A 16,783-nucleotide genomic window follows, 5' to 3' on the forward strand; every position below is an offset into this window, starting at 1 on the left:
GGTCTCTAAGACTCACTACCTTATCTCTGCAGTGCAAGGTAGCACTATAGGTAGATAACCAATCCATCCCTAGAATGACATCAAAATCTGTCAACTCTAGAACCACAAGGTCAGCTAGAAGGCATCTATCCTCGATAAACACTGGACTGAACTGACAGACTGACTCTGCCAATGATGGGTCACATCTAGGTCCACTGACCCAGAGAGGACACGCTAACGCGGATACGATCAACCCCAATCTCTCTGCGGCTCTAGAAGAAATGAAAGAGTGAGAAGCACCGGGGTCCATCAAAGCATACACCTCTGAACACCCAATGATGAGATTACCTGACACCACTGTGTTCGACGTGTCTGCCTCCTGCTGAGTCATGGTGAAAATCCGTGCTGGAGCTGACGGACCTGCACCTCGGGAACCCATCCCTGAAGAAGAGGCTGCCCCTCTCCCTCTACCTCTGCCACTGCTTGGTGGTCGGGCTGAAGCTGCTGACTGTACAACACTACCTGAAGTCATCTGCTGGGATGGTGCAACCAAAGTCGCCTGAGGACATTCTCGTGCATAATGTCCCTCCTGCCCACATCTATAGCAGGCTGTAGATCCCAACAAACAAGCTCCTTTGTGCGGTCTTCCACATCTATTGCACACTGGAATATCTGTGCCAGAGCTGGAGCCGCTACTCATTCCCAGACCCGACTTAAGCCTGCTCCAGAACTTGCCTCTCTTTCCTCTGAGTTTATCCCATCTCTTCTTGCTCGCACTGACCATACTCTGTGAGGAGGAACCTGGTTTAGCACCAGAAGACTATGCCTTTGATTGCTTGACTACTCCTTGACTAATGGCACTCGCCTCCATCTTTCTAGCATCATCCACAATCGAGTGGAAACTCTCTTTCTCTGCATGGAGGATCAAGGAGAAATACCTGGGATGTAGCCTCGTGGCATATCTCTTTGCCTTCTTCTGGTCCGTATCATACGCCTGACCCACGTATGGTAACAATTCCAGGAACTTATCTGTATACTCATCAACACTTATCTCCTCCGTCTGTCTCAACTGTTCGAACTCCACAACCTTTAGCTCCCTGGAACTGTCAGGAAAAGCCCACCCAGCAAACTCATTGGCGAACTCTTCCCATGTCATACTGTCTCTTCTAGGGTCCACATAGTTCTTGAACCACTCTCTGGCTTTCTTGCATTTCAACGTGAACCCTGCCATCTCAATGGCTCTACTATCATCTGCTCCCAGCTCACTTGATATCATTCTAACTGCACTAAGATACTCAAAGCGATCATCTCCTGTGTTGAATTTAGGAGCATCCAACTTTAAGTACTCCGTCATCTTCACCTTACTTCCCCCTGACGAACTAGGTTGTACTTCAACAATAGGGGCTGCTGGTTCAGGTGGTGGTGGAGGTACTGTTTCTCTGGATTCAGGCGAGGCTGAACTTGGATGAAAAGGTGGGGGTGGATACATGTGATATGGTGGATAGAAGGAAGGATAGGGCATATATGGCATGTAGGGTGGATATGGGGCAAAGCTGGAGTACTCCGACGTGCCTCCCATCGGATACCCTGGGCCCTGTGGAAAGGGTGGATAGCCAAACCCCGAGGCCTATGCGCCTCCCTGGGACTCCCCCATACCTTCTTCTGACCTTCCTATACCCATACTGTCATCTCTACTCTGAGCCTCCTCCATAGCAACTCTCTCTTCTTCTGATCTTCCCCCTCTGCCTATTCCTCTTCTGCTCTCGTCAGAAGACCTTCGAGGGTCTCTTGACGTTCCCTCCCTGCTTGACCTGTGAGATCTTGCCCTTGGCAATGCAGGAGACGAGCAGCTGTACCCTCACTTTCCGGTGGGACTCCAGTCAATCTCGCGGATCGACGAGTTCCTCGCATCTTAACTCTCTTTCTGGAAAACAACACATAACAGAGCACATAAGCAACACATCACACAGCATATAAGGCACATGCATACATACTGGCAGTTCACAGCATCAGATAGACAGGACGAACATCCTATCCTAGTGGACATGTTTTCCTATTGTGCTTGACCCACTAAACCTCTATGAGCCCAACTCTATCTCTCTAGGTCCGATCATGTGAACCTAGGGCTCTGATACCAATATGTAACAGCCCGAAAACCGAACTTCTACCGGCACTAGGATTCAGATCGACGTAAGGTCGCCGGGCCCATAGTAAGTGATGTGAACCAGCATGGGAAGCAAGGCAAGGATCCCTTGGAGCTACAACAAGGACCATTGACAAGGAATAAAGCAAGGAAGTACGGCGTTACTCTTGGATTGCATATTCAAGAATTTATTACAAGAGAGATGACTGAAATTGCTAGGGATAAGTGCGAGAAGGAACTTGAAGGTCATTCGAAGCTGATTACGTTGCTGGGTGTATGCATGGATGAAGCAGAAGCAAATTGAAGATTTGTAGCGCTCGCTACCATTATCAAAGTCGCGCTCGCGACATTCAGTTAGCCGAAGATACTTTTGTGTTTTGTGGAAGTTAATTTTGGAGCACATCATGGAGGAAGATAGTGGAGAATCAGCCCGAACCATAAGCAGGTTGTGGTTTCGTCCCTGAGGTTGTGGTTTCTGCTGGAACTATTGAGGCATACGAGAATGTGGTTGGTTTTTAAAGACTTGGCAGTTATTTTTGTTATTTTAGCTTGTTTCCCTGTTGGGATAGGAATTCTGACTTAGTATTTGTTTTCCTTTTCCAACTAGGTTTAGGTTTTTGCCTTACACTATAAATAAGGCCTTAAATTCTTATATCAGACACTTTTTTTGTTTTTTGACAAATTTAATTCAGATTTGCTTTATGCAAATTTCGGCCTTCTTTGAGAGAGTGAGAGTTTGCTTCTTTCATTGATTGCATCACGAATCAGACCAACTTATCAATTTCGATTGTGGCGTTCTTCTGATCCGTTCTACAAAATCCTTCCGTTATTAGTGTTCTAGCTTCGCTAAGCTTAGGGTGCTATAGAGGGTGGTTTATCCACGTTCTTGGAATCTATATCAGAGGTGCGACGGGGTTTGAGGATTAAGTGCCATAGGGTTCCGCGTCATTTGGTATCAGAGCCAACAACAGGTAAATCTTTATCTATCTGTCTTTCTAGGGCTGTGTTATATTTTCGTTTTTTTTTGGTATCTTAGTTTCGAATTTCGTTAGGGTTCATTGTCTTCAATTCGTTTCTGTTCAATTCGATTCCAATTGTTAGGTCCTGGATTGTCCATCCAAAATCATTGTGTTGCTTGCTATTTTGTTATTTGGCAATTCGGTTTCTTTTAGCAGCCATTATTTCCCTTCGAACTGAATCTGTTAGTGAATTTTTTTTGATACACACTCAAGAATTTCGTGTGGTGTTGTTTGAGACCCAAGCAAGGGGATAGTGAGAAAAAAAAAAAAAAAAAATTGCTCCAACAAAAAAATTTTCTTTTTAGTCTTGCTATTTAAGTATTAAGGATCAGTTCTAGGTGGGTTACAATTAAGTGAAAATTTTGCTTCAGATTTTTTTTCCACCATTGAGGGGCTGCTGTTCTTTTATTTCAAATTGCATAGTATAGTAGCATTCTTGGGGTGTCTTCAAACCAGCGTTTGGGGTAGAAGATTTAGGTCCATAAATCAGCTTACCAAGAGCGAGTTGGTTTTGATACATTCTGACCAGAATTGTCTATTTTATTGCCCTCTTGTTTCTATTTTGTTTTTTGAGCTAGCGTTGAAATTCCATTACATTGCTGAGTATCATTTGTTTGTTTCGATACTTAGTTTTCAATCGTGTAGTGCAAACGTTCTTGTGCTGCCTCCGGATACTTGTCAAGTTGTCTTCTAGGTGTCTAGGGATTAGGATCCTACCTTTTTGAACGTACTTGGCAGATTGGTGAGTGAACCTTGGTTCTGAAGTGCAATCGAAGAATCGGCAATAGTGAGGTAAGAGCGAAACACTTGTGAATTCTTTCTTTCAGTTACTAATTGTTTCTTGTGAGTTTCTCTGTTGTGGTCATGACTAGTGGGAATGGTAAAGATGTTGCTTCAATTTCTAGCAATTTTGAGACATATATGCAGCAAAGTAATGAGAAGATGGAAGAGATGGCAAGAATGATGGCCACCCTACAAGAGAACATGAATCTAATGATGAGGGAGAGGGTACAACAGCCCGCACCTCCAGTGAGATTACCACAACGAATCTTACCAAGGGGAGGCGAAGAGGAGGTCATTAGGAGAGCAGCAAGAGGAGGTCGAGGTGATCAGGAAGAGGTGGCTGAAAACTACCAAATTGTGACTGACAATGACCTTAGTTCCATCAAGATGAAGGTACCCGAATTTAAAGGGAATAACAATGCGGAAGAATACATTGAATGGGAGCGAAAGGTGGAACAAATTTTTGAGTGTCATAATTACTCAGAAGAAAAGAAGTCCCATATCGCAGCCGTGGAATTTAGGGGATATGCTACATTCTGGTGGGATCAACTCAAGTCTAGTAGAAGAGGAAAAGGATTGCGACCCGTGCCGGAGTGGGAGGCCTTGAAAGACTTAATGAGAATAAGGTTTGTTCCTTCTCATTACTATAGGGATTTGTATAATAGGTTGGCAAGACTGGTCCAAGGTGGTAAGAGTGTTGAAGAATACCACAAGGAGATGGAGATGACCATGGCCAGGGCTGACATTGAGGAGGATGAACACAGGCTAATGTCCAGATTTCTGGGAGGTCTAAATTCCAACATTGCAAGTGAGCTGGAAATGTATGATTACAATTCCATGGAAGAGTTAGTTGAGAAGGCCATGAAGATTGAAAGGAAAATCAAGAACAAGAGCTCCACCAAATATGGGAAGTTCCAGAATGTGGGAGGAAGTAGTTCAACCTTTAAGGGGTCTTCAAATGATTTGCCCTCAAAAGGTGGAGATTTCAAGAATTCCTTCCAAAGGAGCAATCCTCCACCTACAAGTGGAAAAGGGATGAATGGAGGTTCAAATAAGCAGCAGTCAGGTATTCCTAATACTACTCCTAGTAGAAATATTAAGTGTTTCAAATGTTTAGGAAATGGGCATATTGCATCTCAATGTCCAAATAGGAGAGTTATGATTGCTACTGATGATGGGGGTTTAGTTTCTGATTCTGACCATAGTGATGGTGATAATAATGACATGAATGATATGCTTGATGATGTTGATGAGTGTGAAGAAGAAGTTGAGAATGCGTTGGTTGCTGAACGTGGTGATATGTTAGTTGCTAGGCGTGCTTTGAATATGCAAGTGAAAGAAGAAGGTCTAGAGCAACGAGATAACATATTTTATACTAGATGTTTAGTTGAGGGTAAAGTTTGTATGCTCATCATTGACAGTGGTAGTTGCACCAATGCTGCAAGTGAGACAATGGTGGAGAAGCTGAAATTGACTTGTTTAAAACATCCACATCCATATAGACTACAATGGTTTAATGATAGTGGAGAGGTGAAGGTTACTAAACAAGTGAAGATACCATTCTCTATAGGCTGGTATAAAGATGGAGTGTTGTGTGATGTAGTTCCTATGCAAGCTGGCCATATGTTGTTAGGAAGACCATGGCAATTTGATAGGAAGGCGCAGCATGATGGGTATTCAAATAGGTACACATTTACCCATGAAGGAAAGCTGGTTACTCTTGTACCATTGTCACCGTTGGAGGTGTATGAAGATCATCGGAAGATGCATGAAAAAGCAAAGCAAGATTCGACCAAAAGGGGTGCTACTTTAAAAATTAAGGGAAGTGCGAGAGAACATGATAAGGAGAGTGAATGTGAGAAGAAATTGGGAAAGGAGGCCAGAAAAGAAAATAATCAAATAAATGGCCCATTGGTGAGAGAAAACCAAGGAAAGGTGAAACAAACTTTTTATGCGAAACCAAGAGAGCTTAAATTTGCAATATCTAACGAGCAGCCGTTATTGCTCATTAGATATAAAGAAACTTTGTTTACTAATGTTGATGTTTCACTTGACCATTTGCCTTCTAGTTTTGTGTCTATGTTGCAGGATTTTCAAGATGTGTTTCCAGAGGAGCTGCCTAGTGGTTTACCGCCATTAAGGGGAGTTGAACACCAAATCGACTTCATACCTGGTTCGACGATTCCAAATAGACCAGCATATCGAAGTAACCCAATGGAGACCAAGGAGATGCAACGACAAGTGGAGGAGCTGATGGAGAAAGGCTTGATTAGAGAGAGCTTAAGCCCTTGTGCCGTTCCTGTTTTGCTGGTACCAAAGAAAGATGGCACGTGGAGGATGTGTGTCGATTGTAGGGCTGTAAATAAGATCACGGTGAAGTATCGACATCCCATTCCACGACTTGACGACATGTTGGACGAGTTACATGGTGCAAGGTATTTTACTAAAATTGATCTTATGAGTGGATATCATCAAATTCGTATGAAACCTGGGGATGAGTGGAAAACAGCTTTTAAAACAAAATATGGCCTATATGAGTGGTTAGTAATGCCTTTTGGGTTGTCTAATGCACCAAGTACATTTATGAGATTAATGAACCATGTTTTGAGAGCTTATTTGGGCAGATTTGTTGTTGTTTATTTTGATGACATTCTGATCTATAGTAAGACATTAGATGAGCATTTAGAGCATGTTAGGATAGTGTTGGAAGCTTTGAGAACAGAAAACTTATATGCCAAGCTTAAGAAATGCACATTTTGCATGGATAGGCTTGTTTTTCTTGGCTTTGTTGTGAGTGCACAGGGATTAGAAGTTGATGAAGAGAAAGTGAAAGCTATAAAGGAATGGCCTGTTCCTAAGAACGTGACTGAAGTGAGGAGCTTCCATGGGCTAGCAAGTTTCTATAGAAGATTCGTGAAGGATTTTTCTACCATTGCAGCACCACTCACTAGCATTATCAAAAAGGAGGTTGGATTTCAGTGGGGAGAAGAGCAGCAAAAGACGTTTGAGAATTTGAAAGGGAAGTTGACATCTGCACCTGTCTTAGCTTTGCCTAATTTTGATTCAATTTTTGAGATTGAATGTGATGCTTCTGGTGTAGGTATTGGGGCTGTGCTGATGCAAGAGAAGAAGCCAATAGCATATTTTAGTGAAAAACTCAATGGTGCACAACTGAGTTATTCTACATATGACAAGGAGTTACATGCTTTGGTGAGGGCGTTGGACGTGTGGGAGCATTACTTGCTGCCAAAGGAGTTCGTGATTTATACTGACCATGAATCCCTCAAGCATTTGAAGGGCCAAGGTAAGTTGAACAAACGGCATGGTAAGTGGATCGAACGAATTGAGAGATTTCCATATGTGATTAAGTACAAGCAAGGTAAAGATAACGTTGTTGCTGATGCGTTGTCTAGGAGATATACATTACTTTCTGTTTTGAGTTCTAAGTTGCTTGGATTTGAGTATATTAAGAACTTGTATGTTGGTGATGTTGATTTTGGCAATGTTTATGTTGCATGTGAACAAGGAGCTTTTAATTCATTTTATAGGCATGAGGGATATTTATTTAAGGGAAATAAATTATGTGTGCCCAGATGTTCCATGCGTGAATTGCTTGTTTTGGAATCTCATTGTGGTGGTTTAATGGGGCATTTTGGTGTGTCTAAGACTTATGATATTCTGTTTGAGCATTTTTATTGGCCATCTATGCGTAAGGATGTTGGGAAGTTATGTTCTGCTTGTATTGCATGTAGACAGGCGAAATCTAAGTCTATGCCTCATGGTCTTTATATGCCATTGCCTGTACCTAGTTCTCCTTGGATTGATATTAGCATGGATTTTGTGCTTGGTTTGCCTAGAACTAAGAGAGGTAGAGATAGTATTTTTGTGGTGGTTGATAGGTTTAGTAAGATGGCACATTTCATTGCATGTCATAAAGCTGATGATGCGAAAGTTGTTGCTGATTTGTTCTTTCGCAATGTTGTGCGCTTACATGGAGTGCCTCGGACTATTGTTTCTGATAGGGATACAAAGTTCTTGTCCCATTTTTGGCGTGTTTTGTGGAGTAGACTAGGAACTAAGCTTTTATTCTCTACTACTTGTCATCCACAAACAGATGGGCAAACTGAAGTTGTGAATCGTACTCTTGGTACGTTATTGCGATCTATAGTGGGTAAGAATTTGGCTACTTGGGAAGATTGTTTACCTTTTATTGAATTTGCTTATAATCGTTCTATTCATTCTTCTACAGGTTATTCGCCATTTGAGCTAGTTTATGGCTTTAATCCACTAACTGTTCTTGATCTTTTGCCATTACCTTCTAATGAACTTGTAAGTTTAGATGGAGAGAAGAAAGCTGACTTGGTGAAAGCTTTGCATGAGAAAGCACGAGCTAACATGGAGAAAAAAAACAAGACGTATGCTGATATTGCGAATAGGGGTCGCAAGAAGATGGTGTTTGCTCCTGGAGAGTGGGTTTGGGTGCATTTTCGCAAGGAGAGGTTCCCACATCAAAGGAAGAATAAGCTGGATGCGCGTGGTGATGGTCCATTTCAAGTCTTGGAGAAGATCAATGACAATGCTTATAAGATTGACTTGCCTGGTGAGTATGGTGTTAGTGCCACTTTTAATGTTTCTGATTTGTCTCCTTATGACGATGCAGATTTGAGGACAAATCTTTTTAAAGAAGGGGAGAATGATGTGAACCAGCATGGGAAGCAAGGCAAGGATCCCTTGGAGCTACAACAAGGACCATTGACAAGGAATAAAGCAAGGAAGTACGGCGTTACTCTTGGATTGCATATTCAAGAATTTATTACAAGAGAGATGACTGAAATTGCTAGGGATAAGTGCGAGAAGGAACTTGAAGGTCATTCGAAGCTGATTACGTTGCTGGGTGTATGCATGGATGAAGCAGAAGCAAATTGAAGATTTGTAGCGCTCGCTACCATTATCAAAGTCGCGCTCGCGACATTCAGTTAGCCGAAGATACTTTTGTGTTTTGTGGAAGTTAATTTTGGAGCACATCATGGAGGAAGATAGTGGAGAATCAGCCCGAACCATAAGCAGGTTGTGGTTTCGTCCCTGAGGTTGTGGTTTCTGCTGGAACTATTGAGGCATACGAGAATGTGGTTGGTTTTTAAAGACTTGGCAGTTATTTTTGTTATTTTAGCTTGTTTCCCTGTTGGGATAGGAATTCTGACTTAGTATTTGTTTTCCTTTTCCAACTAGGTTTAGGTTTTTGCCTTACACTATAAATAAGGCCTTAAATTCTTATATCAGACACTTTTTTTGTTTTTTGACAAATTTAATTCAGATTTGCTTTATGCAAATTTCGGCCTTCTTTGAGAGAGTGAGAGTTTGCTTCTTTCATTGATTGCATCACGAATCAGACCAACTTATCAATTTCGATTGTGGCGTTCTTCTGATCCGTTCTACAAAATCCTTCCGTTATTAGTGTTCTAGCTTCGCTAAGCTTAGGGTGCTATAGAGGGTGGTTTATCCACGTTCTTGGAATCTATATCAGAGGTGCGACGGGGTTTGAGGATTAAGTGCCATAGGGTTCCGCGTCAGTAAGCCAGCTATACTGTCTGTGTACCTGTGAAATCCCATACATGATCATACAGTTTCTGTCAAAAATATAAAACTTTTCTGGATTCCAAGGCTTAACCTGTGCATGCATTATATCTCTGCTATTTTATCCCCACTCTAGGCGGATAGAACTCATACTGTTAAGCCTGGTTTTTCTCATATTCACTAACAATACAAGAAGCATACATAAACTGATCATGTGTTTACAACAAAGGAGTACAACTCTTATAAGTCAAGCACACATCTATACACTATACATCTCTTTACAATTACATGTCCACACTAGCTATTACATTACTCTTCTTCTTCCACACTCTGCTGGACTCCTCTCTGAACTCTGAACCTGCACAACTGGGGTTAGGGGAGAGGGATGAGCTATACAAGCCCAATGAGCAGAACTATAAAACATAATCTGAAAAACATGATCTCATGGCATGCACAATAGCACATCATATCAGGGATAGACATGACCACCAAAAATCCCAATACTAAAAGGATGCCTGGCCTAGCCAGGTCTGACAACCTCAATTTGCCTGGCCCAGCCAGGTCTTATCAACTCTGCCTGCCTGGCCCAGCCAGGTCTTACTATCTCTGCTGCCTGCTCTAGTCAAGTCAGGTCTTACCTACAGATGGCTGCCTGGCCTGGCCAGGTCTTATAACAGAGCTTGGGCTATTGGAGTCGCCTTGGTCTATCCACAGCCTCATATGCATCGTATATGCAATGCAGCATATTCGTGAAACTAATGCAAGCATCCTACTAGACTCATTATGATGCATGATATATGCTCAAAAGTAGTTTAGTTCTGAAAAGAGAAGTTCCACTCACCTGGCTGACTCTGTACTAACTCTGCAGGTTCTGAAACAGTGCTCACTGCTGCTCTCTGGGGTTCCTCTAGTCCGTTCCTACACAGGTGGACTCAAATGAGGGACCAAACTAACTCAAGAACATCTCTCTGCAACTCCCTAAAAACCCTCTAAACGATCCCCAAATAATCACATAAAACATGCAAAAGAAAGCTGGACAGGGCACTTTTGGCGGCAGGTTCGGCGGCCGAAACCCTTCTCCAGAGACGAAACTCATGCATGTTCGGCGGCACCTTCGGCAGCCGAAAGTCTCATCCAGAGACGAAACTCAACCTTCGGCGGCACTTTCGGCGGCCGAACCTTGCCTCCAGAGACGAAAGTCCCAAGTTTCGGGGGCAAGCTTTGGCAGCCGAAACTGCCTCCACAAGGGGTTCGGCGGCCGAACCTTCCTTTGGCGGCCGAACCTGGTTTTGCCCGTTGGGCAGAACCCTGCTCTGTTTCATGCAAACTCAACACCAAACGTACCCAACATGCATATCAACTACTCCCAACTAGCACATACCAGAAAACATGCATAAAGAGGTCCAAAACTAGCCTAAAACCTCAAACAAACACATCAAACAACACTTCACAAGCTGGACCATAAACATCTCCCCAAAACCTAATCATGCATACTACCCATCAAACTTTCATAAAACCTTTAAAAATCATCAAAGAAGTTCAGGATCCACCCTTACCTCCTTAAGAACTTGAGGATGAGTGATCCTAACGTGGAGATATGAAGAAAAGCTCTTCCAAAGCTCCAAACTTCCAAACTTGTTATTTGTGCTCAAAACCTTCAAAACACACCAAAACCCTTAAAACCCTTGAAAGATTTGGTGAAAAACATGAAAAACATGAAAGTCAACTTGGGAGAGGCTGGAACTCACCTCTGGCTGCAAGTGGAGGAGAAATATCCTCCTTCCACTGACCCTTGGCCCTTTTATAGGTGGCTGGCCAGACCACCTTCGGCAGCCGAACGTGAATCCGAAACCATGCAATGTTCGGCGGCCGAAAGTGACCTTCGGCGGCCGAACCTTTGCATTTCTCCCTTGTTGCTTTTCTATCAAAACGCATTTCCTTTACCACGTGAAAACATGCAAAACTCTGAAAAACACATGAAAACATATGGCTTACCCTTCTCGAGGGTTCCGACACTCAAGATTTCCCCCGGTTTACAGAGAATCCGATGCCGGACTCAAGCCGGGTATTACAAGCTCTGACTCATACTACCTCCCTTCTTGAAGAGCCCCGCCTATCTGTCCTTATTGCAAAGAACGCTCTGAGGCCTGGAGACTGTCATCGCCTAAATGCTGTCGAAATCGACGATTTCTATAACAACATTATCCACTCCGTGATGGAGAGTGCTCTCTGCGCATTCATGGCCAAGGAGTGTAATAAGTCTCTGAGGCATGATTTTTCCACACAAGAGATGGATAAAAATCTCTTTTGGAGGAGTGCTCGAGGCTGAAGGCTCGGGTTGATAAAGTTGAGGGCACAATGAAAGAGATTCTAGAGTCGGTGGACAAGCTCCAAGCGAACTTAGACTAGGCAAATGCTTCAAAGTTAGCCCTTGAGAATCGTGCAAAAGAAGCCAAGGATCAAGTGGCTATACTTTAGCACCAATTCTAGGAGCTGCAGTCTCAGGTTGAGGATAACTGGGCCGGCTCTAACAGAATTGCCGAGTTAGAGCTCGAGCTTCAAGAGACAGTGGCCCAGGGAGGGGAGATGTTTGTCGAGGGCCAAGACTCAGTCAAGTAGTTGGTGAAACGGTTCTATTCTGAAGACTTTACCTGGATAGACGGCATCTTCCCAAAGGAGGAGGGAGGTGAAGATGAGCAAGAGGAGGAACAAGCTAAGGAAAATCTCACCGACCGGGTCTCTACAGATAATACAATCGATGTAGAAAATACTGATGTAACAAAGACTCGGGAGGAGGAACATAAAGATATCCCTCATCCTATGTAATCTTTTGTGATGAAATAAAAATATCTCATGTCTTGCCATTATTTTTTAACAAGTGATTGTATGATTAGTACTCGACCATAACACTCGCCCATCCAAAAAACTTTAAACAATCTCTAAAAAATTGCTAAGGGATTAACACCCAGTAAAAAAAAAAACTTAGTAATCATTACCTTTGCTAGAAAATGACTAAAACAGGATTTTCTAAACGGACAGAACTCTTGGTTACTAACCTAACTGGTGGTCATGAAATACACCTGGACATGTGGCCTGGCAGACATTTGCCTTATAACTTGGGCATGTACTTGGGAGAAATTTATAAGTGGGGAAAACACTCAGTCATTGGGCCTAGTGGATACTCACCTTATTGTAATATCCGACTAAACTTCAGCGTCGAAATTCCAACATTTCGACGGAATCTCCATCGAAATCTGAGATCTTGAAGCTGGAATCTTTGGAAGGGTAAAATAGAATTTTCATAAAATGAATTTGAAACTTTTCTTGGTGTGTTTTTTTTTTTTTTTAAAGAAAAAAGGGGTTTTAGAGGAGTTTGAAGATTCGGCCGATCGAAGGTGGCTCCTCCAGCCCTTCAGCCCAAAAATGTGAGAAATCTTTCTGTATTTTCGGGCAGAGGTGAGTCCATACACTCTTCTTGATATTTTTGTAGAGTTTCTTCAAATCCCTTAAAGAATTCATAAGTTTTTACTTCAATTTTGAAGATTTGAGTTTAACTTTCAAGTTTTAGCTTTTGGAGACCTTTCAGATATCGGTTACCCTCTTCTCCAAATCTTGGTTGTTGTCACCCTTGTGTCTCCAAAGAGGTAAGTTCAATCCTTGCCTTTCTCTTCTGTTTTCTGAAGGTTTTCAACAAGCGTATCAAGTGCTTAATGGGTTGTTGTGGCATGCATGATCGTCTTTTTTCTAAGTTTTAGAGTTGGAGTTTTTGTTTTGAGAATGGGTGATATGAATGCATATGGGTTCTTTCCTTGGCTCTTTGATGATTATTGACCCTAGTTATGTTTTGAGTAAGTTTGGTAACCTTGCATGTGTAATTGGAAGCATTTTGGTGGCTGCATGTTTAGGGCAGAATCGGATTCTGCCTTACTGGAGAATTCAGGATTGGCTGCCAAAGCAAGGTTCAGCAGCCGAAGCTGCCTGTGGAGGCAGCCATTTGGCCGCCTAACCTGCCCCCGAAGGTTTTGACCTTCGGATCTGTGATGGACCTTCGGCCATCAAACCTGCTGCCAAAAGTCCCCTGTTCAGCCTTTTTCTGCTTTTTCCTACGAATGTTCTTGTGTGTCCTTAGGGGTTATTTTAAGTGCTGTAAAATTTATGTTTGGTCCCTCATTTAAGTCCATCTGTGTAGGATCCGACTTAAAAGACCGTAGAGACTTGTAGTGAGATAACTACTTCAATATTAGGTGTGCGTCAGCCAGAGGAGGGTAGAATTAAACTGAATCATTATTTAAAGAAATCAAACTTTTTAAGCATGCTCATGCATCACGAATACTATGTATATGTAATTAGATCGTGTTTTCATTAGAATTCACGAATATGATGCATTGCATAATTTATTATTATTGTGGATGGATGTTGGATGGCCCATTAGCCCTCGAGTATGTTATGATATGTTATGAAAGATATGGAAAGACCAAGGATGCCCATTCTATGCTCCTGGCACTATATAAGAGAAAGACCAGGACTGCCCATTCTACGCCCTTGGCACTATATACATGTTATGTTATGTTTAAGAGGAAGTCCTGAGGAGCACCCATCGTGGGCCGGGCACTATTGGATTTTGTAAAGGGTTATTGGTGACAAGTCCATCTTGATGTGAATTATTTGTGTTGTAACGCATTCATACGATCATATGTTTTATTGAACTCTATTTTTTTATGTTCTGCTCACTAGGCTCTTGTAGCTTATCACCTTTCCCCTAACCCCAGGTTTGCAGGATCAAAGTTAGCTCGGGAAGTCGGCTGAGTTGCTGGTATAACCTGTTGTAATAGTATAGCTGGGGACATGTATTACTTATGGATTAGAATTGTGTTTTGCTTGAGTTCTTCCTTGTAATCCTTGTTTCATGATCCTTTTATGTAAAAGTTTTTTTAAGTATGAGTTATGTTTGAATCGAGCTTGAGACATGTAATGTTGAACATACTAGAGCATTTGATGAGAGCTCTAGTATGGGTTTTTATTATTTCAGTTATGATGCATGCACAGGTCGAGTCTTAGTTCATGTAATGGTTATGGTCTGTTGTTTGTGTGATTATGTATGGGATTATATCATGTGTAATAGGATGTATAGTAGGCTTGCTACGGGCTCCAACGACTTTAAATCGATCTAAACCCTAGCGCAAGTAGCGGTCCGGTTCCTGGGTCGTTACACTTATGGCTGTGGCATAAAATGCCTTAGAAATTTTTATATGGGACTAACACCCGGTCGTTGAGCCTAGCGAATGCCCGCCTCATGGCTCTTTTTGGTAGAAAATTGTCTATGTCTTTTGGGACTAACACCCAATCATGTGGCCTGGCTAATGCCCACGTTGTGGTCTGGACATAAAATGCCTTGGAAACTTTTTGTGAAGTGGGACAAACACCCAGTCATGTGGCCTGGCGAATACCTGCCTTGTGGCCTAGCATAAAATGCCTTGTGTGATGGGACTAACATCTGGATTATGGCTTGATAGAACCTGGTTTGTGGCTTAGTATAAAATACCTTGTTTAGTGGGACTAATACCCGAATTAGGTGGTCTAGCGGATCTCGCCTTGTGGACTGGCATAAGATGTCTTGTTTAGTGAGACTGACACTCGGATTATGACTTGGCGGATTTCGCCTTATGGGCTGGCATAAAATGTCTTGTTTGGTATGATACACTCGGATTATGGCCTGACATAACCCGCCTTGAGGTCTTGCTTTTTGTCTCCATGCTTTCATCCGACATTCCTAATAAAAAAGGTTTGAAGAACACATCATAGTTTTGTTTATAACATTACTATAAATGCCAAACATTACTTTAAGAATAATTAAAAGACTCGTTTATCTAATTCGATCAATTTCAAAAATTTAGGATTTGACTCAGGAGCTGAATATCTTGTGACATTATACTTCTATAGGCCCTTATTTCCACTCGGTCCTAACCACATGAATAACCCCTTCAGGTTTCCTGTCAGGGGTGGCTTCGTGAGTTATTGCCTTGGGTTCAGGTTTCCTCTCATTCCTACTCTTTCTGGAGAACTTTCAAAGTGTGTCATCCCTTATTAATCTCTTGATCTCTTCTTTCAGTTTCTAGCACTCCTTTGTCGTATGTCCGTGTTTTTATGAAAGTGGTAGTACTTGGTCCTGTCTCACCTTTTGGCTTTCTCAGGGTTGAGCTTGGAAGGCCACCTGATCTTCTTGTTATTTTTTCTAATCCACATTAGAATATGTGTTCGTGAGTCATTCAATGGAGTACAATTCTTATACTTACCTTGGTCATTTCTTCTTGTTGGGTAACTTCTGTGGTCTCCCTCATATCCTTACTTCTCCAGTTTTTGGTCTTGCTTTTGACTCATTATTTTGTCCTCTTTCAATGCTTGGACTTCGTCATAAAATCTGATGTATTTCTGGACTCTGTCAATTAGCTTTTGGTATGTAGGGGGCTGGATTCTTGATTAGGGAATCCATGAACTTGACATCGCGTGTTTCTTTCTTCAATGCTTCACATGCTAGCTCATGATTTAATTCCTCTACCTGTATTGCTTCTGGATTAAACTGTGAGATAAACCTCCTTAAAGACTCACCCTCTCCCAGACGAGTCTTCTACAAGTCAAAAGAAAACTTTTTAGGAGGTATGCAAGTAATAAACCTGGACTTAAATAACATAGTGAATTGTATAAAGTTCTGAATTAAACATGGATTTAGATGTTGGTACCATTTTTGAGCTAAACCTGTGAGTTGATAGAAACACTCAACACAACACAAAGTCATTGACATCTTGGAGTTGCATTGTTGTTCTAAAGGTCGCCAGTGACTTTTGGGATATGCTGTTCCGTCATATTTATCTAAGCTTGGCACTTTAAACTTGGCGGGGAATGTTTCTCCTAAGATCTCTTCTGACAAGGACGAGGCATCGTTCAACCCATAATCCTCCTCCTGCTCTTCCTGGTACCTTTGCACGGCCCGTATCGATTTCCAATTGACATGCTTTAAAGTCTCGTCCGACGACTCTTCTTTCTTCAGTTTTACTCTCCCTTTGGACTGCGCTTGGATCACTTTTGTCCAAGTCCATGGGGTGTCAATGGAAGCATCCTCTCTTACCTTAGGAGCTATAAATGAGGCCTTCTCCCGAGTCTTATACTACTCGAGAGTGGCCTGCAACCTTTATATGTATTAAAGCATCAGCTTATTATTTAGGTTGCTCAGATCAGTCTACTTGATCATTGATGGGGTATTTTATCCACTGCCAGGAGTGGAGAAAAT

The sequence above is a fragment of the Manihot esculenta genome, chromosome 11 (assembly GCF_001659605.2).
Source record: "Manihot esculenta cultivar AM560-2 chromosome 11, M.esculenta_v8, whole genome shotgun sequence".
In the NCBI taxonomy this organism is placed as follows: domain Eukaryota; kingdom Viridiplantae; phylum Streptophyta; class Magnoliopsida; order Malpighiales; family Euphorbiaceae; genus Manihot; species Manihot esculenta.